This window comes from Pinus tabuliformis, chromosome 1_2, assembly GCF_031772625.1.
Source record: "Pinus tabuliformis cultivar Carrire ecotype Pingquan chromosome 1_2, CPIR1, whole genome shotgun sequence".
Taxonomy (NCBI): Eukaryota; Viridiplantae; Streptophyta; class Pinopsida; order Pinales; family Pinaceae; genus Pinus; species Pinus tabuliformis.
Window position 1 is genome coordinate 439,081,909 of NC_142298.1, and position 27,889 is coordinate 439,109,797.

The window sequence follows — 27,889 nt, forward strand, 5'->3', positions numbered from 1 at the left end:
ACAACTTTCTTTGTGTGAAAAGTTCTTCAAAACAATATCAGAACCTAGAAATGAAAAATGTTAATTGAATCACAAACTAAAGCCTTGTTTATCTTCAGTGGGTCCCAAGATAGTTACTATGATCCTGTTGATATGAAAGCATAGGTGTTTGTGGGGGAACAAAAGGGCCAAACTGACTAAAGGATCTACCTAGCACACTGGGTACTGGTTGATATGTTGGCTCAATGACAATCTAGGAACCCTAAGGCAAACCAAGCTTAAGATACAGATCCAATTTCAATAAACATTATCAGAACTGCTAGACCGGACTGTTACACCCAAACAACTTTGAACCGATGGGTAAACCAATCAGAATGCTAGTTTCACACTAAACCAGCTGAACTGGTCAATTCATGCTACTTCCATTCTGACCTGGTTTGTGGGACCAATGCAGAATTCCCAGATGAGAAGATTAAAGAAACGGGACAAAAGAAGAAGAAAAAATACCCCACCCCGCCCTCTAGACCCTAAATCGTTGTTATATAGTGACCCATCCACTGCCAAAACCTAAATTGTTGTTATGCGGTGACCGGCCCCCCTCTCTATATCCCTTACACTTCTCTCATTGAGCATTTGTGAGCATTTGGAGATTGCGAATTTGCAGTGAAGAAACTTGATTCAGAATGAGCTTGGCACTGATTTGACATTTTTTGTGGGTTACTTTCAAAGGATTTGGCTTATACATCAATGGTCTACTTATCATCTACAAACTTGGAGGAGATTTGGAACCAAATTATTGTGCCCATTTGAAGTTGTGTAATGAATATCTCAAAAACTCATAGTTTTGTCATACATTGCTGATTTTTTGTTTAGTGAATAAGTAAAGTTTAGTTTTTCATTTGCAGATTTATTTTCGATTTGAGACATTACCATGGGCCTCAAAAATCCTAATGAGCCTGCATGGAACCATTGTGATGAGGTTGACGAGAAAAAATATTGCAGATATTGTAAGAAGACCATGCAAGGTGGGGGGGGATTCATAGAATGCAACAACACTTGGTGTTCAAGGGCAAGTTACACCATGCCTTGATGTTAGCCAGATGTTAAACAGGTGCTGAGGAATATCAAGTAGAAAGAGATAGACAATAAGATAGGGAGAAGCAAATAAGTTGTGTCTATAAGCAACCTTAGTTTTGAAGGCTCCTCCGCTAGCCTTTTTTTTAAGGATCCCTTTAGATATGTTGCTCCAATTCATTAAAAACCTGCACCAAAGACAAATAAGATTCATAGTTTTTTACACCCACCTCCGCCGTTGCCACTAGCACTCAATACTATTACCACAAAAACTCTCACTTTATGCAATTAAAAGCCCTAAAGCACAAATAAGACTTTGGAGGAACAAAAAGGGGTTACCCACTGTCACCACAGTATCTCGCTCTCTCACTTTAGGCCAGCTCTCCTCTGGCACAAGAGGGTTATCCCTGAGATAAGATTACTAGGTCCAGGCATTGAAGGTTCAAGTATAGATGGAGAACTAGACTTAGTAAAGATAGATGTAAAATACACTTTAGAAAAAAGTGGATGGTGGTTTGCTAAGGCCAATTCCAACCCATGAGTTATGAAATCAAGCAAAACAAACAAACAAATAGGGCTTGAATTTATATGAAGAAGATGTAGTCAACCGTGGGATTAGCTCAAACAAGTCAAGCACTTGGATGAGAATAGGATCTCATAGAAGAATTTCAAGAGATACTTTCAAAAAAAGTATTCTTCTAAGCATTATTATGATGGATAGATGCAACCAGTGTTGATAATATCGCCGAGATATTGGCGATATTCGGAAATATCGCGATATTTTCGGTGAGCCGATATATCGCCGACAAAATATCGCGATATTTTCGGCTTTTGAAAATATCGCGCGATTTCTGAAATATCGCCGATATTTCGGAAAATATCGCCTGGTGACTGTAAATTTTTTTTTGCATGGCCTATAAAAATCTGATTTTGTTTTTTTTTTTCATTTCATTTTCATTTCTGATTGCTGGAGAAGGAAGGGGAGAGCTATGTGGTCGCTGCCAAGGAGGGTTTGAGCGTTCTAGGCCCTAGTATTGATATGCTATTCATGGTAATGTTAAATTCTTAAAGTAAAAGTGACATTCTACTTAATCTTCATTTTCATCCTTTTACTTAAATTTTTAACATTACCATGAAATGACTCAGGATGTTTGAGAGTGGTTCCGACCTCATTGGATTTCATATGGAGAAAGTAGAATTTTAGATTTCATTCAAAATGCAGCAGACTTATCAGTTTTTTAGGATTTCAGGATTGGGAGATTGTAATGTTTCCAGGTGACACCACCTGCCCGGGCTACCCCTGCCACTAGTAGAGGATGTGGTCTACCTCCTATAGCTCCTACTTCTAGTTCTTCAGCTTCTAGAGCATAGCAAACTCCACTGCCAACTCCACCAGCACCAGCATCTACATCTAGAGGGAAAGGGAAAGCTGTGGCATTTTCTCGCAAGAGGGGCAGAGGAAATCAATAGGATTATACTTTAGTTATTTTCTTATGTGCTTGTAAGTTGTACATGAACAATGAACATTGAATATTCAAGAATCAAGACCAAGCATATCACATTCTAATTTCTAAATAGTAAATTTTGATTATATTTATTTTTTTAAAGTGAACTATGAACTTTGAGAAGTAATTATATTTTAATTTGATTAGATAAGATGCAACTTGCAATTTAATATGGATAAAAAACTATATTTCGGTATATATATATATATAACGTGTCCCCCATGTCTTGTTTCCAGGTCGTTGTGTTTCGTATTGAATACTCGTATTTACGTGTCCTCCGTGTCTCGTGTCCTCGTGTCATGTGACTTAGCTTAGACAATATTGATGTATTGTCTCCGTAGTCTGAGGAGCCCCTCTTGGAGGAGTCACCTTCATGGTTAGAGCCAGTGGCAAATGATCCATTAGAGCAGGGGCAGCAAGAGGAGGACTCGGAGTCAGAGGAGCAGCAACACTCAGAGGAGGAGTAGGAGGAGGAGGAGGAGGACACTGTGGGAGCATCAACATCAACACCATTTGCTATAGATATAGGAGAGCATAGCCCCATACCTAGCACTCATTATTTGACATTAGGAGCAGAGGCAGGGTCAGGGCCTCCTACTACTAGGGGCAGGCCTAGCAAACAACCCATCATTTTTTCCCGTGAAAGGGGGAGAGGGCAGTGATTTTAGATAGATAGCTGCTAGTTTTATTTGTTATGCTACATATAACTCATGATGATGAGATACTTTTATATATGTGATGTTATTTTGTATTGGTTCTCCACATTTGAGTGTTTTCTTCATATTTATGTGCCAATGTGTTTATTTCATGTTGTTATTGCTTTATATGTTTAAAAATCTTTAAAAAATGAATATATTATGCATTTTTTATGCTTGTCGATATTTGCCTATATTTTGCCGATATTTTCGCCGATATTGCCGATAAGATATTTTCTGGACCCTCGCCGATATTTTCCCGACACCGATATTATCAACACTGGATGCAACAGTTCTTTTAACTTAGGCTTGGGAGCATGACAATGGAGGAGTATGAAAGAAAATTTCTTGAGTTGTTAAGGTATGTCAACTTCATCAAAGATGAGAAGGTCAAGATCCATAGATTCCTAAGTGGATTGTTTTCATTTCATAGTGACAAAATCAGATTTGATGAGTCCAAGTCCTTGAAGGAAGCTATTAGAAAGACAAAGTATCTTTATGTGCAGAAAAAAACAAGTCAGCTTTCCAAAAGACTTGGGATGATGAGAAGAAAGCCAAGATGTAGCAGAGGAAGAAAGGATACAAACCTTCATTTTTCAGGAATAGTGTTTAGGTAGATTAGCAAGCTCAGTCAGTCCAAGGTAAATTAGGGTTAGGTTATAGCAAAATCATCATTTTTCAGCATTATTTGCCTTGGACCATATTGTTCTAGGGTTTGACTTTACATGCATTTATTTGAGGTTAAAAAAACAATTTACATGCATTTTTCGGCCATTAATTAGGGCTGACGTCTAGGTTTTCTACTGTTGTTATATGTGTTTGCAGCCATTGAAAATTGTTGTAATTTATTCTCTTGTTTACTTATTGAATAGCCCTAATTTTTCACTTGCTTATCATAGATTTTGGGGCTTTTTTATTGTTGTTATAAAATATTTGCATGTTGTAAATTTCTGATTAAAACCCTAGTTTATAACAACAAAGTTTATTTTTTGATTGCATGTGTTTGGGACCTTGGGTAACTATTTGAGCCTCTTTAGGTCTAACTAAGACCTCTAGATTTAGCCAGAAGATATCTGAGAGAAAGTGACTGAGGGATTCACGGGAGGATGCCGATGGAAACCAGGCGAGCGGCGGGCTAGGGTTTGCAGGTGGATCAGTAGGGAACGCGGGAAGGAGCGAGCGAAGGGGGAAAGAGCAGGGAAAGTTGGAGCGGAGCGGAGGGAAAAACAAGAAACCTCGCGCAGGAACGGAAATTTCTCAAGCAGAGGGTGCTGAGCGAAACAATGGAAAACCGGCAAGGGAGGGGAGAGATCCCCTCCTATAAGAACATAGTTGCAGGAGAGGCAAGTGGCAGCGGTATCCAGAATGAGGCCAGGGAGAACAGTAAAGAAGCACCAGTGATGGGCAAGCTGTGGCAAATGAAGACCGGAGGAAAGTGTTTACCTAGGGCACAGAAGAAACCCAGATACGTCATACCCAACAACAAGCTGGAGGAGTATAACAGTTATATGAAAGATCATGCACTGATCTGCAAGTTCGTAGGATATTGGCCCACGGAAAAAGAACTATACAGGTGGATTTACCAGAGATGGAGACCAAAGGGGCATGTAGAGCTAAAACTGGGAGCAAAATGGTTTTTTACAGCAATATTTGCGAATTTGGGGGATAAAGAAAGGGTTTTTGAGGAAGGACCATACTTTATGAACAACGCAGGACTGTTCATGAAATACTGGGAAGAAAGATACAATCCTGACAACGAAAAGATGCTGGAAGCCCCAATCTGGGTTAGATTGTTTGGATTACCAGTGGAATTTTGGGACCCTGAGATTATGGAAGGGATAGGTAATACGATCGGTGCCTTTGTCAAGGTAGCGGAAGCAACGAAGAGAGGTAAGTATACGTCGTACGCAAGATTGTGTGTTTACATGAATATAGCTGAACCCTTACCAGAATTCATAGAACTGGAATACCACGATGAAGTCTGGCAACAGCGTTTAGATTATGAGCATATCCCCTTCAGATGCAGAAGATGCCATGAGTATGGTCATCTATACAGACAATGCCCTTTAAGTAAGGAAGACGAATACACTAGGAAAAGAGAAGAACAACAAAGGGAAACAGAGAGAACTAAGGAGAATGATAAGGGCTTCCAACATGTTAACAGAAAGAAGAAAACAGGTAAAGAGGGAATAAGGGTGCAGACACAAACGGAGTCACTGAATATTGAGAGTAAAAATAAGTTCAAAATACTTCAGGACAACAGTGAAGAGGGCGAGGACAAAGTGGCAGAGGAGGAGGATCCAGAAAATGAGCCCATGGAAATAATCAAGGAAACCAGAGAAAAAGATACAGGAACAAGAGAAATGCATGAAAGGCAAGCAGCCGAAAAGATAGAAATACTAACGGACCAATCTCAAATGGAAACGGAAAATCAGAAAGAAAACGAGGCAGAGGAAGAAAGAATTATGAGACAACTAATTCAGGAATGGAAGAACTTAGACGAAAGATTCATACCAGACAGCCAAAAACAACTATATAAGGAGTCCTTTCAAAAATATAAAGAAAGGAATGGGGAGAATATGGATAAACAGGATACCATATCAGGAGAACAGGAAAAAGATCAGATTGGAATAGGTGGGACTGGCAAGAGTAGCAAGAAAAGAGGGAGGAAAACAATGAATGAAACGATACAAACAGTTGGTGAAATATTGATAAACTCAGGTAAGGTGATACCTCTTTCCGAGGTATTTTTTCATTCCTCTAAAAAAGTTTAAAATGATTATTATCAGCTGGAATATTAGAGGACTAAATAGTAAGGGTAAACAGAGATTTATGAAAGAGAAACTAAAAAAAGACAGACCAAGCATCATGATTCTACAGGAGACAAAGATCACCATGCAGCAGATGGAAGGAATAATAAAAAATAATAAACTCCAATACGAAGTCATGGGACAGGATGCAATCGGCTCAGTGGGAGGCATTGCAATATTGTGGAATCCAAATGAGATAATCTTCGAGAGTTGGACCAGTATGACCAGAATCCTTACAGGCATGGGGAGAATAGCGGGGACAAAGGAAAGGATTATCATTCCAGGGGTGTATGGTCCTCATACTCCGGGAGACAGAGAAAACTTCATTAAAAATTTGCAAGCAACTAGAAGACTTCACCCGGAGACAGCTTGGATTGTAGGAGGGGATTTCAATATAATCCGGTCCCTAAAAGAGAAAAAGGGAGGTATAAGGAAAACAGATCAGTATATGGAAATGTTCAATGATATGATAGATGGTCTGAGGCTGGTTGATTTACCAACTATCAACGGAGTCTACACATGGAACAATAGGAGAGGGGGGAAAAATCAGATAGCATCCAGACTAGATCGGTTTTTAGTATCAGAAACAATTATGAACAGAGATGTATTCGTAGAAGCAAAGATCATGCCATCTCTCGGCTCTGATCATTGGCCGATTAGATTGGAAGTGGACATTAAGGCTAATCTTGGCAAGAAGCCCTTCAGATTTGAAGCCTTCTGGCTTAGACACCCGGAATTCTTAGAAAAAATGGAAGAATGGTGGTCGCAAAGCACAGTACAGGGTAAAGGAAAAATGCATACCTTCCAACTTAAACTTAAGGAACTAAAAGGGAGGATAAAGAAATGGAACAAGGAAGAATTTGGAAATATCATGGAGGAAAAGCAGAAGTTAGAAGAAGAAATGGAAGCTTTGCAACAAAGGATAATAAATGAAAGGAGAACAGAGGAAAGCAGCAGAAAGGAAGGGATAATTTTAGGAAAACTTGAGGAGAGGAGGAAGCAGGAAGAAGTCCTATGGAGACAGAAATCTAGAATAAAATGGCTCAAGGAGGGGGAGAGGAACACTAGATTTTTCCATCAAGCAATGGTACAACACAGGCAAAGGAACAGAATATTTTCTATCAAAAATGAGAGAGGAGAGAGGATCATTGATCAGGAAGGGATTGAAAAAGTGCTGATGGAGCATCATAAAGGAATATTGAAAGAACCTCAAGTAGACAGGTCTGAAGCTATAAAGGAAGTTTGCACTGCAATTCCTAGAATTGTTACAGAAGACCAGAATAGAGCCCTAATGAGAGCTGCTAGTATGGAAGAGGTGGAGGAAGTAGTGATGAGCATGAAGAAAGGAACAGCGCCAAGACTGGATGGTTTTACGGTTAATTTCTATCAAGCGGGCTGGCACTTCATGGGAAAGGAAATTCTAGATCTGGTAGAAGAATCTCGTATAAACCAAAAGGTATGGCCAGCTCTTAACTCCACTTTTTTCACTTTGATTCCTAAAAGTGATAATTCAGAGGATGCTAAGGGATTTAGACCCATTGCCCTATGTAATGTCATCTATAAAATAATTGCATCCCTGATGGCCAAAAGACTGAAACCCTTGCTAGATAGTCTGATATCCCCTGAACAAACCGGGTTCGTAGAAGGTCGACAAATCCTAGATGGTCTAGTAGTCACTCAAGAAGTAATCCACTCTTTGAAGGCAAAGAAACAAAAAGGAATGATGGTTAAATTAGACTTGTCAAAAGCTTATGATAGGATCAACTGGCAGTATTTGGAAGAAATCTTGGGAAGTTTTGGTTTTGGGAGTAGGTGGATAAAGTGGGTTCGCAGCCTTATATCAACCCCAAACTTCTCAATTTTAATCAATGGAACCCCTTCGAAAATCTTCAAGGCTTCTAGAGGAATAAGACAAGGCGATCCCCTATCTCCTTTCCTCTTTATTCTTGCAGCAGAAGGCCTGGGCAGATACCTCAAGAAAGAAAGAGCAGCAAATAAAATCAAAGGGCTAAGACTATGGGGCAATGAACTGCCAATAACACATCAGCAATTCGTTGATGATATCATGTTATTTGGGGAACCAACCGTCAAATAAGTGAGAAATCTGAAGAAGGTCTTGGACTTATTTGCGGAAGCATCGGGCATGGAAATCAATAAAGAAAAATCTTGCACCTTCATATTCAATACCATAGAGCCTATTAAAAGCCACTTGACCAGGATGCTGGATTTCAAGCAAGGGAACCTCCCAACCAAATACTTGGGAAACGTTTTGGACTTCAACTCTAAAAGACAGAAAAACTGGCAAGGAGTCCTAGAGAAATTAAAAAACAGAGTGGCTAGCTGGGCTTTCAGAACCTTAAACATTGCTGGAAGGATTGTACTCGTAAAATCAGTGCTACAGGCAATCCCCATATATCCACTATCGATTATGGCAGTGCCTCAAGGGGTATGCACTAAGATCAGAGAAATCCTGAGGAAATTCATATGGGGGGGCCCGTCCCAGCAGAAGAAGTGGGCCCTAGTATCTTGGAAACATTTGACAAAACGAAAGGAGGAGGGAGGATTGGGTCTATGCGATCCAGACAAACTCAACAAGGTGCTTGGTGCAAAACTCTGGTGGCGATGGCTGAGAGGGGGCAATGATCTATGGAAACAAATATGGAGACACAAGTACGATATGCCAGATACTACAAAGAGCATTTACCGAATGCAGGAAACCCCGAAGGGATCGGCTATCTGGGATCTAGCCCGTCAAAATCGAAGTATAGTAGATAAGAACGCTTTCTGGGAAATTAGAGAAGGAGGGGAGGCCAAATTCTGGGATGAAAATTGGCAACAAAGGGAGAAAATGTGCAGAATACAAAAAATCCAAAATATACAGGACAGGATAGGAGACAATCGTATATATGTTCAAGATTATTGGAAAGAAAACGAACTGGATGGAATATGGCGGAAATGGACAACTCCAGAGGAATGGGGCATGGAGATAAGTCAAGAGCAGCAGGAAGCGTTCATGGAAGAGGTAGAGTCCAGGAAAGTAAAAGCGCGAACAGGTAGGGATATCCTCAGATGGGGTAAGTCTATGAAAGGATCCTTTACGGTCAAGGAGGCGTACTATCTGGCTGACCATCAGGGAGCAGCTGAAGAAAACCAAGAATGGAAGATCATCTGGGGCAAAAATTGGTGGCCGAAAATTACTCTCTTTGCATGGTTAGTAGCTAAGGGTAAGATCCTGACATGGGATAAACTTCAAAAGAAAGGCTTCAGTGGGCCTTCAAAATGCTACTTGTGTAATGAAGAAGCGGAAACTCAAGAGCACCTTCTAATCAAGTGTGTTTATGCCAGGAACCTGTGGATGGAAACCGGGAAATTATTCCAGAAACCTGAGAGGGCTCCGAGAGAAACAAATGAAGTGAATTTTCAATGGCAGAAAGAAAAATTCAAATGTAAAGTAATACGAAGGGCCTGGGATCTCATTGCCGGTTTTATAATTTGGATGGTATGGAAAGAAAGGAATCGCAGAGTTTTCCAAGACAAAGCTAAAAACACGATAAAAATATGGGACAGAGTAGTGAACTTAACTAGAGAATCAATTTTGGTGGAGAAGTGGGATGCGGAAGACTGGAAAGCCGACCAGGGAGAGGAGCAAATTCTTAAGAACCTAAACTTGAATTTTGAAATGGTGCATAATAAGAAAATTGATAGATTTATTACGAGACCTCAAAGCCACGACAAGTTTGCTTACCCCAAAGACAACTTTATGAAATTGAGCTTCGATGGGGCTTCAAAGGGGAACCCAGGTAATGCTGGATTCGGGGGAATTTTCCGTGATAGCCAGAGAAACACCAGATGGATTTATGCAGAGTAGGGTGGCGAGATGACAAATAATGAAGCCGAGTTATGGGCGATTCACCAGGGTTTGAGAATCGCGATCCGAAACGGCTATAGAAAATTGGAAATAGAAGGAGATTCCCAGATGGCAATTGAAATCCTAAAGAAATTGAATAATGGGAAGAATTGGGAGAAGGTTACCAATAGTTGGCGCACGGCAGGGATCGTTCAAGAAATAGCAGACCTTCTGAAAAAAATTGAATATAAAATCTTCAATCATGTGAAAAGGAGTGGAAACCGAGCGGCAGATTTCCTTGCGAATTGGGGTTGCAAGGATCGAAGCGGCAAGATTGACAATCAGTGGAGATCGTTGCGGCCCAACAGAGAGTGGGAGGAATTGGCCAATATCATTAATGAGGACCATGAACAAGCAACGAATGAAAACAATGAACAAGCAACTAACGAGAATCATAGCATTCGTGCGACGGGCAGGTGAGTTGGATCGGCAGGCCCAAACATTTAATGAATGTCAGATAAGGCGAAGAAAGGATATCATGGACAGGCATGCTGTAGTACAGCCGGAGTGTGTGGTGACAGGAATGAAGAAACCACCTCGCAGCAAATCGATTAACGTAAGTGATTGGAATGGAGGAAAAAGAGGTATGTCAGAATCCATAAATGGAAATGAAGTAAGTCGGACAGTTGATAGGAAAGGCAGAGGGCGAATCAACAGGTGGCATCGAAAGGCCAAGTTGATAGGCAGGAGGAGCAGGGAAAGAAGGATTATAAATAAGCGGCAACAAGGGAGTCAACAACATGTGAATTGCCTAGGAACCCAGAGAGCGAGGAGAGGAACGAAGGTGGTGAGCGCTTACAGAGAGAGGTTACGCCGAAAACCTACTGGGGCTACCATGGAAACTAGAAAGAGAGCAAGGATTTCAGAAGAAGTAGAAGCCGAGGTAGGCAGGGAAAGGGATAGGAAAGGCAAGGCGATTGCGAAGGAAGAGACAATTGAAGAAATATATGAAGTTTACGATGATTCTGAGGAGGAGGAGGACTGGCAAGATAAATGCAGGCGGGATAAGGAGCGTAGCAGAACTGTAGAAGGATGGGAGAACCAGCAAAACAGCGATGAGCAGCCGGGTCAACGGGGAGTAAGGGTAAGGCAGAGTGGCAGACGGAGGGGAAGCAGACATGCTGGAAGCGGGACAGATCCGAGCAGCACGAGAGGCAGAGGAGCAAGCAGGTACCGAGGAGCAAGGGGAGGACGACGTGGGCAGAGAGGGAGACCGGGCAAAACGACAAGTCGGTCGCTAGACAGGAAAATACAGCAAGCAGAGAAGGCATATAACCAGAACACGAGCCCCAGAATTAGAAGAATTATTCAGAATATGGAGGAGGACGCCATTCAAGCTCAGTCGGATTCCGAGATGGAGGATTGGGAGTTCCTTCTCCACGACCCGGGTAACACTAGGGGCAAAATGTCTTTATTTAAACAGTCCCTTCATATATACTGGGTAATGAAAAGATTGCTGGCCAAAGCTCTGGAGCAAGCTGCAACAGAGATGGCTGAACTTGCGCAGGGGGTTCCTAACCTGAGGAGGGAGCTCTGAATTATCCAGATTTCCTTGGAGATGCAGGAGAAGAAGCTGGACGAGATCCAGCATCTGTTAAAGGAAGGAAACCAGAATGCAAACAAGGAGACTACCCAACGTCCAAAGGCAGAAGATGAGTAATTTCAGAATATGTTTTTAATTTTGATGAAAATACATAGTATAGATAAATCCAGTGGGTTCCAAATATTAGATGTTGAAATATGTTATATGTATGTAAGTAGGAGTAGAAACCTAAAAGACTGCTTAGTGTATTTAGCTTGGACAACCAGACTATGGGTCTTTTATTTTTGGGCGGCTATTAAGAACTTCAGGTGGCCTAAATACTCGGTTTCCCCTAGAGGGCGAGTGGAAGGCAACCTTATTTTGATATGTATTTTGATTTGAAGTAATAGAAAAAAAAAGAGCAACACCTTAGCCTACAAAAAAAAAAAAGACCTCTAGATTTAGCCATAGGGACCTTTGAACCCGCTCCCTTGAAATTACACGTTAAAATGACACAGAACCCTAATATTGCATACTTGTCCTTTGGTGAATCTTGTAGTAGAACCGTATTTAGCCTGAAATCATTTGGGTTACTTAATCCCTAGGATCTGTTGGGGAAGCCTCCCTTGTGGGGATTGTATCCAACCACAAAAAGCAGGGAACTAGTTGCTAATGTGATAATGGTAACTAATCCCATTGTTGCTCACAATTCTAGATTGCTTAGTGAAGCTTTGCACTGGGGTACTAGATATTGTAGTAAGTTAGTAACAGTCTCCATGCAACATTTCAAAGCATCATCTCAACAACATATCAACTGAATGGTCTTGAACAATGAATTAAAAATGTGATAACCCATTTTTTACTCTTCCCTCATATAAAACTTTAGTATCCAATGTTCGAACACATCAATGACACCAAAACTTAATCAAAACAAAATAACCCTTTGCATAGATGCAACGCAGTGATACTAGGAAAGAAAATATGAAGATCATTAGAACAACATAATTATATAGAACCAAAAAAAACAATGTGTAAAGGCAAAATAAATAAATATAGATGCAATATCAATCTATAAAATGCAGATTGGCTGGATCATTGATATTTTGCAATATCAAGATGCCCAATAGAGAAGGATAAGATTCTCTCATCTTTTTTTCTCTCTTTCTCCACTGTCACATATTCTTTTTTGGATGCATGGTTAAAACATGTCAAAGAAGTTATAATATATTTAATATTAAAACAAATTTTATGGCTAGCATTACACACTGTGACGTATAATGCTCATGGAGAAACTGTTCATAATACACACGATAGTTGCAAATTCTGATAATCTAGACAAAGCATACACCATAGTGGCACAGTCATGCATTGCTTCTGCAAAGGAAACATTTTATTCCCTCACTAATAATATGCTTTCTCAAAAGAAGCTCATCAGCAAATATTTTTTTCTGACAAAATTGTAACAAATAACAACTTAAATGATCTCTTTGATTAGTCATTAAAATGTAGAAATTTATGCTGCAAATTTGAAAGCAAAACATTCTCAAATATGACAACAACTAAGAAAGTAATGCAATGGACAGCAAAAATTAGGATGCTTGTGAAAACTAAAGCTCACCTTAACTATAATTGCAGACCAAATATGAACTCTGTCAATCAGAATATCAAGACCAGGTAAAGGTCCTTCCAAGTAGAATATAGCTCTGCATGGCATGCTATTCAAGGAAAAGGTCCCTTCTAGCCTTTCCCACTTTTCTCTTGAAGCTGTAACTCTGCACAATAAAGATCTTATCTTAAGCCCCTTAGCGGCAATTAAAATGTATAGAGGATAGTATAAGAGGCATACTCCACCTTCAACCAATCCACTAAGTAAATAAATTGTTTTTAGTCAGATTAGTAGCATTAGTCCTATTTTAGGTGTCTTTACATCTATATCCATAATCAATGCACAATGTCAAGCCTTATGTTTGGAATTAACCCCACCCACTGTTTTTGTTTGTGAGTTTTTTGGGGATGACGGTCATGAATTTTTTAATTTGAAAACATCTATAGCTGCACTGTTTATGTGGAACTTGCTTTTCTAAATTCATGGAATATTTTCTAATACAACAAAGTAGAGAAATAAACTTCAAAACTTACCTTCCAACACTTAAAAAGGTTGGAGCTGAATTCGGATTTTCTAGTCTCAATGTTGCCAATACATCAGCTGTTTGTTGAGCAGACCCCCACACACGGACAACAGCTAAAACATTGTACGTTACATGTGGCAAAAGTTTCGAAGTGATATTTAGTTCCAAACCTTGCCAGCATTGCGTTCGATTTGATACGACAGCAAACTGGTTTCCTGATTCTGCGTTGATTTCGTGAGCGTAGTCGGAACCATCGGAGACAAATCCATTGCAAGAATTTGGATGCCAAGATAGAAGACCCTCTGAAAAGTCATGGTTTATAATAGCATTGGCCCCTACAACCTCCATTTCTCTTCAAGCTTTTCTGCACAGGGAAATGAGAAAAATCATATGGTATAAAATGCTAAAAATACCTCTGTAATCCTAAATTATTGAGATAAAGGTGTAACATTGACAAACTAATTTTAAAAGAGGGTCGTAAACTAAGAGTGGAGTCCAAGACATATAAATAACGCGAGTGTCTTAAACGTAAATGGCTTCATCTATATGGAACGAGTGGCATTAAGGGGAATGAAGCAATCTTTGATACTGAGACCAGTGCCGCTTGGTGCGGCTTGTTATTATCACAGAAAGTACAATAAGATCCGCCGAACTAAGTGTAAGGGCATAAAGCTTCTCCATAGTCTCAAGATATGTTTAAAAAACATGTAAAGAGACCTCAAAGCACAGCAAATATGGCGTTCCGAAAAAGTAAAGAAACCTGAACGTATTCACCCCACCAGAATAAACATGAATATTACAAGACACTATAAAATCTTGAAAAATCCGTGATAGGATCTACAAACAATTTACAGAACGGGCATTACATGATGAAAATAACTATAGAAAAAAAAAAGGGGAAAATTGGGTAATGAATTAATATAATCATAAAGATCGAGTAAGATTCAAATTTTCTGGACAAATAATTGGCTTGCCTCCTATTAGCTAATTAGCTAGCACCTGATCAATTCCCCGGTCAGTGTAGTGCCAGGAGGTATTTTTAACCGCCAAAGTCACAATCCCAGATCGATCCGTCTCTGACCGGGAAGGTGGGAGGGGGGATTGTGCGCCTCAAGGGCTTAATACCTCTTGGTGCTCCACTGATAAGGGATTTGATCGAGTTATAGTGATGCTGCGAACGCACTCTAGAGGGCAGACTGCAGCTTTCAGAAAAACGCAAGTCCTGTTTTTGCTGAGATTTTAATTAACTGTGAAATATTGCATTTGGTATATCGTTATCCCGAATTTGGTATTGATACTAATGTTATTATTGCATTAAATACAGTATTTGCCGGATCACAGAGAAAAACTGCACTGAGAGTATCTAGACGATGGCAATGATTTTTGCAGCCAAAGATAAAGGCCCTAAAATATTCAGGGAATTTCACTATAACCTGTTCAAATCCCTGATAAGGTCATAGCGATGCTACAGACCCACTCAAGAGGCCAGACGGCAGTTTTCAGAAGAAGGCAAGTCCTGTTTTTGCTGAGATGTTAATGAACTGTAGGTCTTGCATTGGGTTGATGGTAATTCCGAATTTAGTATTGAAACGTTATTATTGCATCAGATACAATATTTACAGGATCAGAAATAAAAACTATACTGAAATTATCTGGAAGATTGCAACCAAAAATGAAGGCCTTGCAGTTTTCGAGGACTTTAACTATAACCTGGTCAAATCCCTGATCAGGCTATAGTGGTACCGCGGATGCACTCAAGAGGGTAGACTGTGGTTTTCAGGAAAAGGCAAGTCCAATTTTCGCTTGGATGTTAATTAACTGCGCAATATTGTATTTGGTTGATCGTTATTCGAAATCGACATTAATGTTACTATTGCATCAAGTACAGGATTTGCAGGATCACAAATAAAAACTGCACTGAAAGTATATGGAAGATTCCAAAGATATTTGCAGCCAAGACAGGCCTTACAGTCTTCAAAAAATTTCATATGACCCGATCAGGTTATAGTGATGCCCTAGATACACTCAACAGGCAGACTGGTTTTCAGAAAAAGGCAAGATTTGTTTTTTGTTGGAATGTTAAACTGCTTGCGAAATATTGCATTTGGTTGATCGTAATTCGGTATCGATACTATGTTATAACTATTTGCATGAACGCAAATGAAAACTGCATTGGATTTATTTGCAAGATTGCAAAATTTTTAGCAGCCAAAGACGAGGCCTTACAGCCTTCAGGAATTTCATCAACATTTGTGCAATCCTTTACAATGAAGGTAAACCTCTAATAAATCCCTAGTTCGACGATCATGGACCTCAATCTTGCAATAATGACCACGTTATGATAAAACGTGGCTGCGTGTTATGATTTCATCCCCTTATGAATTCGGATGATTTAAAATTTTGTCCTCATTTCATGCGATGGCTGACTCAATTTTCTGGGCAAATAAACATTGTGTTGCCTCCTAGTTATTAAATAATTATTAATTATTTCACTGAGGCCCTGGGCTCAATTTTCTGGGCAAATAAACATTGTGTTGCTTCCTCGTTATTAAATAATTATCGCATTGCGCTACAAATGGTTTGGTAACGCTGGACACAGATTGTCATTGATGTCAATATGGCAATATTTGAGGAGCATACGGAATGGAGCCAAGAGAAGCAGATAGAGCCAAAGAAGAGGAGCACACAGAACCATCGGAGCAGATGGAGACGAGGGGAGCAAATATGCCACAGATAACACTATCGGGAGTCATCGGGGGAGCCGTATAGGCCACAAAAGAGTTATATGCTAGCGATTACACTATCGGAAGCTTATTGGGCCTGTAAAACCCATATATGCGTTTAATACATTATCGGAGCAGAAACCATATAAATATGCATTAACGTAAACGGAGGCAGAATACTTGGATATATGCAAATACACCATCAACAGCGAACAAACATGAGTCGTCAGATTTCTAGCGAAAAGATTCGACGGCTATCAGGCGATAAAGATGTACAGGAGATAACGAGTGGGGACGACGGTAAACAGTATTGTTCGCACCGCCTTTGGAGGGTATGTGGTAAACGTACCATGGTGTGCGATACCATTCATTGCACGACACGTGGATGACGGGACGCGGCGGAAAACTGCTTTATCGCGTGTTAACATGCGGTTAAGTTACAGCATCGGGAGGAGCGAACGTCGTTAGATTGTGGTGAACGTGATTGACAGTGGGGGAAATAAACTGGGTTTAACAAGCGGGGAAAGCAGCGGAGACCGTCGGATCGTGATACGATGATCGAATGGTGCGGGTTCAATCGCATGGGTTTCCGATTGTTATGACAGGGAAACGGTGAATTTGGGGATTAGGTGAGGAACGGTGAATTTTCACAGAGTTATAGAGTAAAAATGGAGGTAGCAGGGTTTATAAAAAAAGTGAATGGAGTGAAGAAGTAGGAGAAGAATGACCGATGCACATCCCTTCTGAGCGTAAACGAACCGATTAGGCCTATATTTGATCCTCAAATTGTTGGATTATAGCAGAGCTAACAATTGTAATTCGGCCTCTCTTCCGCATTAACGTGACATATAAGAATTTGATGAATCCGAATAGATAGAGGAAGCCATGGATCGAGAAGCTGAAAGATCAAGCGAGTCAGAGGAAACGACAACGACCAAGGAGGAAGCCAAAGAGGCGGTGGAAAGCGGAAACGAAGAGTCAGAGACATCTGAAATACATAAAAACATGAAAACAAAGTGAGATGGCGATCGATGGATGTATAATCAGTGAAAGAGGAAGCCGAAGAACAGGCAAGAGGAAGGAGAGGCCAGAGAAGCAGGAGAATAGTAGAAGCTTAGCAGGCTTGTGAGTAGAGAACAGCAGCAGAACAGTTCATACCAAGGTTGGGTTGGAGCCCAAGAGGTTAGAGCCTCAGAATTGAACAGGACTAAAGTCATTGGGGGTAGGTGCTCATAAGTGCAGAACCACTGTAAAACAAAGTTGGTGCTCTGGAGGTTGGAGCCTCACTGAAGTCCAAGTTGGAGCTTGGAAACTATTCACAATCAGATTTATACTTATATTGTATTTTTTTCATAGCACTGTCTTGAGTTTTTTTAATAAAAACATTAATTCCAGCTGTTGATTTCTGTGTTCCGTGTATACATATACATATCTATATATGTTTTTGGCAATCACGAGAACAATTAAAAAATATTAAGAAATACTGATTCACCCCCCCCAGTGTTTCCAACAATTGGTATCAGAGCAGGCTTCTTCATACTAGCCTAACAACTTGAAGAAGGATCCGCAGCCATGATGAGAAATCACGAAGCATCAGGAAGACCTCCTTTGTTCGATGGCACTAACTTTGGTTTCTGGAAGAAAAGAATGACCTACTACTTAATGTCCCTTGGACCTGAAGTCTGGCATTTTGTTCAAAATGAATACAAAACTACTTCCACTCTTCCAACAGACCAAGATGAGAGGAAAGCCTACATTGCAAATGCAAAGGCCATGAACTCCGTCACTAGTGGAATCACTGATTCCAAGTTTACAAAAATCATACACTGTACCTCTGCCAAAGAAATGTGGGAGAAGCTAGTTGGCTTGTACGATGGAGACTCGAAAGTCAAAAAGGCAAAGCTTCAAACTCACAGAAGACAATTTGAAAGTTTGAGGATGGAAGATGAAGAAGATATTGTAGCGTACCTCCTCCGAGTAGCTGAAGTGGTAAATTCCCTAAAAAGATTGGACAAAAAAATTGAAGAAAGTACCATTGTTCAAAAGGTATTAAGGTCTCTTCCAGACAGATTTGACTCCAAAATAAGCGCTATAGAAGAAGCAAAGGATCTAAATACCCTCAAAATGGATGAACTCCATGGAATTCTCACTGCCTATGAAATAAGGAAAGGTGGCCCAAGCTCCAAAGATGCAGCATTCAAGGCCTCAAAGTCAAAGAAAGAGAAAGAAATGAATGACTGTAGTGATGATTCAGATGTGGAATCCGAATTGGCCCAATTTGTACGAAAGCTAAAGAGAGGATCTAAGCTTAAAGGTAAGTATCCTCTTATTTGTTTTAAATGTGGTAAAATAGGACATTATGCAGCAAAATGTCCTCATAAAAATGACAGTGATGATGAAGGAAATTCTAAAAGAATGGCACACAAAAAGAAAGGGTTCAATAAGAAAAACTTCTTCTCCAAGCAAAATGACTCTGATGAGGATGAGTTTATGGTCATCAAAAAGAAATCAAATGAGGAAAGTGATCATGATGAAAGCCAAGAAGCATTATTCATGGCACTCGCAGATGATGATGACTCAGGGCTAGAAGGAAATGTAGATGAACTGTTAATAAGTGCCATTGAAGAAAATGAGAAACTACAGAACAAAATCATTTCTCTTAAAGTGGAAAACGAGGAAATAAGGAGAGAAGATCTCTTGGAAGCAAAGTTTAAAGAAAAAAAAGAGACTTGTGAAGAACGCGAGGCCGAAATAGTGTCTTTGAGAAAGGAGTTGGAGAAAATTAAAAAGGGCTGTAAAAGCTCTCAAATACTTGAGACTATTCTGAAAAATCAAAAACCTCAACATGACAAGTCTGGAATAGGTTTCAAAGGAGAATCCTCAAGCACTAAGAATAGTGCAAAAAGCTATGCTAATGCACTCTCCTGCAATCCAAAAGATGAAAAAGTATGTTATCAAAAGTGCATTCCAAATCCCAAGAATGAAGAGAGAATTACTCCAAAGAAGAATGTGGAGTCAAATCATGGACACTACAACAAATACAAACCTGTACTCCACCAAGGGCCCATTGCAAATCCAAAGAACGAAGGAGTAATTCCCAGGAAGGAAATCGACTCAAACCGTGGTTGCTTCAACATGTACAGAACCATCTTTCTTGGACACTTCTTTCATTGTAAAAACTTCGGTCATCAAGCCAGACATTGTATGGCTCGCAGAAGTGAAAAGACAACGCTAAATGACCGAGTAATCAACTCATATGCCCCCAAAAGGCAGGGACAAATCAAAACCTTCAATTCATTTGATTCCTTGACCAAATTTGATTTGATTTGCTCTTTCTGCTACAATAATGAACATTATGAACAAGACTGCCCACTCAAAGGAAGAAAGACGAGTAGCATTAACTCCAGCATGGATAAATGCGGCCTGGCTCTATATGCTCAAAATAATGGAAACCATTGGTTTGTGGATAGTGGATGCTCCAGACACATCAGGAGACAGAAGGAAGTTTGTCTCATTGAGCAAAAAGGAAGGGAATGTGTCCTTTGGAAACGGATCTGGCAAAATTGCAAGAAAAGGAATAGTTACTCTGATCAATGGAAAAGGAAAAGCTCAAGATGCTCTGCTAGTTGGCAAGCTCAAACACAACCTCCTGAGTGTCAGCCAAATCTGTGATTAAGGACATAAGGTCGTTTTCAGCACCAAAGACTGTGAAATAAGGAACTTTGCCTCAGGGAAACTTGTGGCAAAAGGGATGGGAACATCAGACAACATTTACATTCTGAACAAGATTCAAGAAAATAAATGCTACTTAAGTCAGACAAATGAGAGTTGGTTGTGGCACAAGCGACTTGGACATACAAACTTCGAAAATCTGATCAATATCAGCAAGATCAAAGTTGTACGAGACATCCCAAGGCTGTCCAAACCAAATCAAGCAGTGTGTGGTCCATGTCAACATGGATAGCAAACCAGAACCAACCACTAGACAAAGGAGCTCTATACATCGAAGCCCTTGGAGATCAGCCATGCTGATGTGTGTGGGCCAACTAGAAATCAAGCACTCCAAGGAGAAAGGTACTTTGTGTTATTTGTTGATGATTATACTAGAATGATGTGGATATATTTCATAAAGTATAAATCTGAAACTTTTGAGTGTTTTAAGAATCTAAAAGCCCTTGTAGAAAATGAAAAAAATTCAAAAATCAAGTGTCTCAGAATAGATAGAGGAGGAGAATTCACATCAAACGAGTTTAGTGAGTTCTATAATATTCATGGAATTAAAAGAGAATTCTCAACTGCCAGAACACCTCAGCAAAATGGGGCAGTTGAAAGAAGAAACTGAACAGTCCAAGAAATGGCAAGAACTATGCTATTAGCAGCAGACTTACAACCTAAATTCTGGAGAGAAGCAGTAGGGACAGCTGTCTATACACTGAATCGAACTCAATTAAGACCAAATTGTGAAAAAACTCCTTATGAGCTATGGAAAGGAAGACCTGCTCGATGAAATACTTCAAGATCTTTGGAAGCAAGTGTTTCATAAAAATAAATGATGGCTCACCTGGAAAGTTTGATTCTCGGGTTGATGAAGGGATATTTCTTGGATACTCTACACGGAGCAAGGCTTACAAGTGCTACAATTATCGACTGAAGAAAATAGTGGAAAGCATTGATGTAAAGGTTGATGAAGATCTTCCAGAAAAGGAAATTGAAGAACATGAAGATGACTCTCTCATTGAAGAAGAAGAACCTAAAGAGGAAGAAGAAGAAGAGGAAAGAGAACCACCTAATACCCCTTCAAAGATGAAGTATGTCCAAAGACATCATCCAGAAGAGCAGATCATTGGCGATAGAGATGAAGGTGTGCAGACCCGAAGAAGGATAACAATCACACCCAAGAGAAAAGTCATTGCCCTCCTATCTATGATAGAACCAGAAACATTTGCAGAAGCAAGGATCCTCATTGGGTAAAAGCCATGGAAGAAGAAATGTCCCAAATTGAGAAGAACAAGACATGGGAGCTGGTACCTCGTCCAAAGGACAAAAACATAATAGGAACCAAATGGGTGTTCAAAAATAAAATGAATGAGGAAGGATAGGTTATCAGAAACAAGGCAAGACTTGTCTACAAAGGCTATTTACAAATTGAAGGAGTTGACTTTGAAGAGACATTTGCACCAGTGGCCCGTATGGAAGCTATTAGGATGTTCTTGGCATTTGCTTGCTTAAGAGGATTCAAAATTTATCAAATGGACGTGAAATCAACATTTCTAAATGGGGAACTCAAGGAGGAAATCTACATGGAGCAGCCAGAAGGTTTTGATCTAACAGCAAGAACCACTGCAAAACAGAGTTGGTGCTCCTAAGTGCAGAACCACTGCAAAACAGAGTTGGTGCTCTGGAGGTTGGAGCCTCACTGAAGTCCAAGTTGGAGCTTGGCAACTATTCACAATTAGATTTATACTTATATTGTATTTATTTCATTGCACTGTCTTGAGTTTTTTTAATAAAAGCATTAATTCCAACTGTTGATTTCTGTGTTCCGTGTATACATATACATATCTATATATGTTTTTGGCAATCACGAGAACAATTAAAAAATAGTAACCCCCCTCTCGGGTAAGGGCAAAAATGACAAGATAAAATCCAAGAGGCCCTGGGCTCAAGTAAATGTAAAAATAGACTAATAGTCAGAAATTTCCAAAATGAATGAAGGAAGATTGGGTTTTAAGAACTAAGGAACTATTTTTTCGTATTTTTTCTCGTTTTTGGTGGGTTTGATGGATGGGAATTTAAATCCAGATTTATATAATACTTCATAACACACCGTAAAGGTAAAGGTAAAGATAAAATAAAAGTAAGTCTTTTCGGAGACATCCGATAAAATTGGAATGATACAAAGAAAATTAGCATGATCCCTGCACAAGGATGACACAAATGGTCCAAATCTTTCGTACTTAAAAAATGATAAAATAAAGGTAAAGGTAAAGCCAATTTAGCTACTGAATTAAAAACTTGATATCCATCAAATTACATTTGAAAATCTAGTTTTTATTCACTTTGCTAACGTAGGGACCCGTAATTGAATGTGGAAGTCTGTTATTGACTGGGACATTACCTGTATATTGTTATCCCCCTAATATTATTAACAGTCCATGCAAGAGTTTTGCTGGAATTTACATTGTTATCACAGTCTGAAGGTATTGATTCTGAGCTTCATAAGTTCTTATAAAGGGAATCTTTCCACACGGTACAAGAATGCGAACTCTCGTCAAAGCGGGTATTCAGATGAATAAAAGTTGTCTTACTTCCCATGATTGTGACCCACTAATCTTACAGATTTGGACTTGCCATACTACGAATTAATCTAGAAGTGATGATTAAGAATTCTAGAACAGTGATATACATTGTGGAATTCATCGCCTATAGATATAAATGAAGCAAATTCAAGTCAACTATTTGAGAATGATGATGGATGGGATCGATCCTCTGACCTCTTCACTGTTCTCGATCAGGAAGTTGAAGGCCCTGGATTGAATTGCAGCTCGCGGGAAGGTACTTTGTCTTTAGTGCATTGCCGGTGAATTTGAATTTATAAGGGGAGGCAAGGCAAGGCAGGCGAACGTTAGCTTTTACCGCACTACATGTGCGGTTGAGTAACCATGGTTATGATTGGAGTGAAGCATCAGCGACGGTTCCGGTTTGCCGTTGGACATGTTTTGCTTACATGCGACTCTACGGCAGGCACAACATGGTTTATTTTATGATGGCTTCGCTTGCTTTGCGCTTCATAGTTGTGCGTTTACGCTTGCTATGCACTTCTTAGATGTTAGTGCATAACTTTGTGCATTTGGAAAATTCAATGTTTTAAAAGTTTTGTTTTTATTTCCACATTTGTAATGTTTAATGATTGGGTTTATTTTGGAATAATATTCTTAGAATATTAATTTAATTATTATATAAATGGTATAGATTAATTAAATATTAAAATTTATCTTATTTTTAATTAAATTGCTTAATTGTGTCTAGAAGAATTTTAGTATGAAAGAGATGTTGTTATATTATGTGATATTATGTTATGTAAATATTTTGACTTGAACTTTAGTATGAAAGAGATGTTGTAAGATTATGTTATATTATGTAATATTATGTTATGTAAATATTTTGACTTGGTCAAATGACATGATGATAAAAATCAAAATAAAATACAATTAAAAAAATAAATAAAATATAAAATTAAACTTAATAATTATAATTGTGTCACTCTAGAGCCCATTATGGTGAGTTGTTGTAATGCAATGTTTATAATCTTGACTAAGTCAAATTACATAATAATAAAAATAAAATAAAATAAAAAAATTAATGTAATGTAATGTAAACATTTTAATTCAATGAAAATAAAATAAATGAAAATAATAATAAAAAGAAAAATGGTCAATGGTACTGACCCATGGTATTCACGTGGAATATAGTCTATTTAAAGGGAAGATTAAACTAGCCTAGATCCATCTTAATTTTGTATAGCCTATTTAAAGGGAAAGATTAAACCAGCCTAGATCTATCGTAACTCCGATCTACCAAGGGCTGAAATGGATCAAATCTCTTGATATACAAACTTCTTTTAGAGTTAAAATAGATCTAAGTTGGTTAAAAAAGAAATCATATAAATATTCATAGTAAAGTTACGGATTATGGTTTAAAATCTTGTTACATTTTGTTTAAATGTATATATGTTTAACTTATATATTAATTTTGTTATAATTAATTATAATAAAAATTTAAAATAAATTTATTTTTTTAAAATCTTGATAATATGAGATATATCATGAGTTAATTGTTTTGATATCTATCTACGTTTATTAGACATTTAATTTATATGATTACGCTATTAATAATTTAATTTAATTGTAAATTTATGGTTTTACAAAAAGATGTATAATATGATAGGTTGTGAGTGGTTATGAAAAATAAAATAAAAGGTTGTATACTTTGTTTCTTTCTTAACAAAATCATAGACCCTTCTAATCCACATAATCTTTATAATGATCTTTCCATCAAAGGTCATTAACTAACTTGGAGTTAATGGAGGTGATTATTTCTAGCCATAACCAACACTTCAAGAGAAGTTACATAACCATATATATGGGTTTGTGGCATTCTCGGCCATAATAAGAAACATTTCTAACATCTCCCACTTGGTCCAAACTGTCACAAACATAATAATTTTTTTAAATGACTATATTCCCTTTCCAGTTTCTCAATAAAGAGTTTCAATGAATGAATAATGGCAGTAAATAATCTATTAGATGACTACTACCTTCCATGTATTAAAATATCATTGATTCCCTCTAAATAAACACTTTATGTGGCCTAATTCTTTATGAATGTGCAGTAAAATGCCCATTCAAGGTCCAACTTTATTATTTCAATGGAAAATCTATCATTCATTACTCCTTTATGTATATAAGTTTGAGTAGACAAATATACTAGGAACCATTGAAAATATAATTGCAATTATCAAATTGAATAGTGTCTCAAATGTGCATAACAAGGTAACAAGTCCCATATGTTCCATATGTTCTCCATACAACTTAGGTGGTAACCTTTTCGTCATGTGATCCACAATCATTAACTTAATGTTGATTTTCTCAATAGTCACTCAATGATTCCGAACACATTTTTAACAAGAAGGTATTTTATGCCAATGTGTTTGTTTGAGCTGTTATTCTTATTGTTGTTAGCAAAGTGAATTGCAACGGATCTAGGCTGGTTAAAAAAAGTCATAAACATGTGTTTTATGAATATGAGTTATGGTTTTTTGGGCATGTGGTATTGTAAGTCATGGTATTGTAATAGAACCTATTTACAGGTTAGAAATCTCCATGGTAAAGTTGGGGATTATGGTTTAAAATTTGGTTACATGGTTTTTTTTAATGTATATAGTTTAACTTATATATTAATTTTCTTATAACTAATTATAATAAAAAATTAAAATAAAATTATAATTTAGTTAATTTTTATGATTTTTAAAAATCTCGACAACCTGAGATATATTATGAGTTAATTGTTTTGATATTTATCTATGTTTATTAGTCATTTAATTTATATGGCTACACTAGTGATCATTTAATTGTAAAGTTATGGTTTTACAAAGGTGTATAATATGATAGGTTTTGTCACTGGTTAAGAAAAATAAAATAAAAGGTTGCATAAGTTGTTTTTTTTTTCAAATAACCTTTTTTTGTCATCGTCTAACTTTTCAACATTTTGAAACTTTTCTAGCCATTACCTCAAGGTCGATAAATGTTTGTTAAAATTATAAGTTCAAGTTGTGTAACCTACACAATCCGTGTACTTCAAGGGTTTTACATGGTGTTGAATTCATTTATGTAGTCAAAAACGCATTTTAAACAACCAAATCTTGTAGATGTTTGTTAAAATTATGAGTTTGAGTTGTGTAATTTACACATCCATGTGGCCTAAGAGTTCGCCATGGTGTTGATTAGACAATACAAAATTTCTTTCCCTATAATAATTTGTTAATAATAATAACAATAATATGTTGATAATAATAATATTAAGGTGATGAGAGTTTATAAAGTTTTATTTTATATTATAAATTTTGTTTATTTAGAAATTCATTTTTGAGTGGAGTTTTAAAATTGACATGATATTCTCTTTTATTCCGATACTATTAAATTTTAGTATTAATGTGTATGACTTATTTTTGACACACACACATATAATGTTTGTGAATTAAGTGGTTTATTTAATTTGTTTTCAATGCTCTATTTTAAAGTGTTCATTATGAGTGTTGATTTTTCTTTTTTTGGAATTTTGTCTTTGTAAATATTAAAGGAAATAAGAGAATGTGAAAGATCAATAGATCTCTTGGAAGATAAAATCAAGAGTAACCAAATTGTATTAAATAAATATTATTATTGAAAGCAACACATTGAGTGGAGTTATTTGCTTAGCTTAATAGCGGAGTCAACGTCGAGTGTTTATTTTTGGCATTTTTCCTTCTACTCACCATTCCTTTAGCCACCAACAACCAGACCTATCCTACAAACATGTGATTCTTTTTTTTGGTGTTAGAAACACCTTATATTTCCTTTCCTTTGTCTCAAGCAACCCTGCATCCTATCTCTTCTTTAGCTCAATGTTTGTATCTTAATGTTTGAGTTCTTTCATTAGTCTTAATGTTACCCTACCATTTTTTCACTTTTACCCTCTATTAGGTGCTTATTTTCCCAGTCTCTTTCCTCACATAACCTTGCTCAACATCTATTATAAACCCAATCCTCTCTTGCCCCTTTTGCGTGATAGTTGAGGTCATGATGGTGAAACTTATCTATGGCTACAACAATTCTATTCACTCACTCTCATTGTGCCCAAAGATCTCTCCATTATGATTCTAGCTAGGGTTGTAAGCTTAAAATTTAATGTAGAATAAAATGGAACTTACCTCTGACCATGGTGATTAGATTTGATATAGGAAATCCTTTCAGATCCAATAGAGGGATCTTTTGATCTATCCAAGACTTAATGCACCAAAGGATAGAATTATAGGAAATTCCTTTTTTAATAAAATCATAGTCCCTTCTAATCCACTCAATCTTTATAATGATCTTTCCATCAAAGATCATTAACTAACTTGGAGTTAATGGGGTGGTTATTTCTAACCATAACCAACACTTCATGGGAAGTTACATAACCATATATATGGGTTTGTGGCATTTTAGGCCATAATAAGAAACATTTCTAACATCTCCCACTTGGTCCAAATTGTCACAAACATAATATTTTTTTTAAATGACTATATTCCCTTTCTAGTTTCTCAAGAAAGAGTTTCAATGAATGAATAATGGCAGTAAATAATCTATTAGATGAATACTACCTTCCATGTATTACAATATCATTGATTCCCTCTAAATAAACACTTTATGTGGCATAATTCTTTATGAATGTGCAGTAAAATTCCCATTCAAGGTCCAATTATATTATTTCAATGGACAATATGTCATTCATTACTCCTTTATGTATACAAGTTTGAGTAGACAAATATACTAGGAATCATTGAAAACATAATTGCAATTATCAAACTGAATGGTGTCTCAAATGTACATAACAAATCAAACATGAAACAAGTTAATGAGTCCCATATGCTCCATATGTTCTCCATACAACTTAGGTGGTAACCCTTTCATCATGTGATCCATAATAATTAACTTAATGTTGATTTTCTCAATAGTCACTCAATGATTCTAGACACATTTTTTAACAACAACGTATTTTATATTAATGTGTTTGTTTGAGGTGTTATTATTATTGTTGTTAGCAAAGTGAATTGCAGTAGAATTATCAATCATAAAGCCTATGAGCTAGCCTCATAACATGTTATATGCTTTGCCTCCATGGTGGAAGAAGCAATCAAATTTTGTTTCTTGCTTCCCCATGAGATGACACATTCTACAAGTAAGACATATCTGGTTGTAGACTTTCTAGAGTTGATACATCCTACATAGTCTGAGTTTGAATAGCT

General features: G+C 37.7%; 1 pseudogene; it reads left to right on the forward strand.

Moving 5' to 3' along the window:
* Positions 1-22,205: 22,205 nt before the first annotated feature.
* On the forward strand, positions 22,206-22,296 carry LOC149206238 (U6 spliceosomal RNA; annotated as a pseudogene).
* The last annotated feature ends 5,593 nt before the right edge of the window (positions 22,297-27,889 follow it).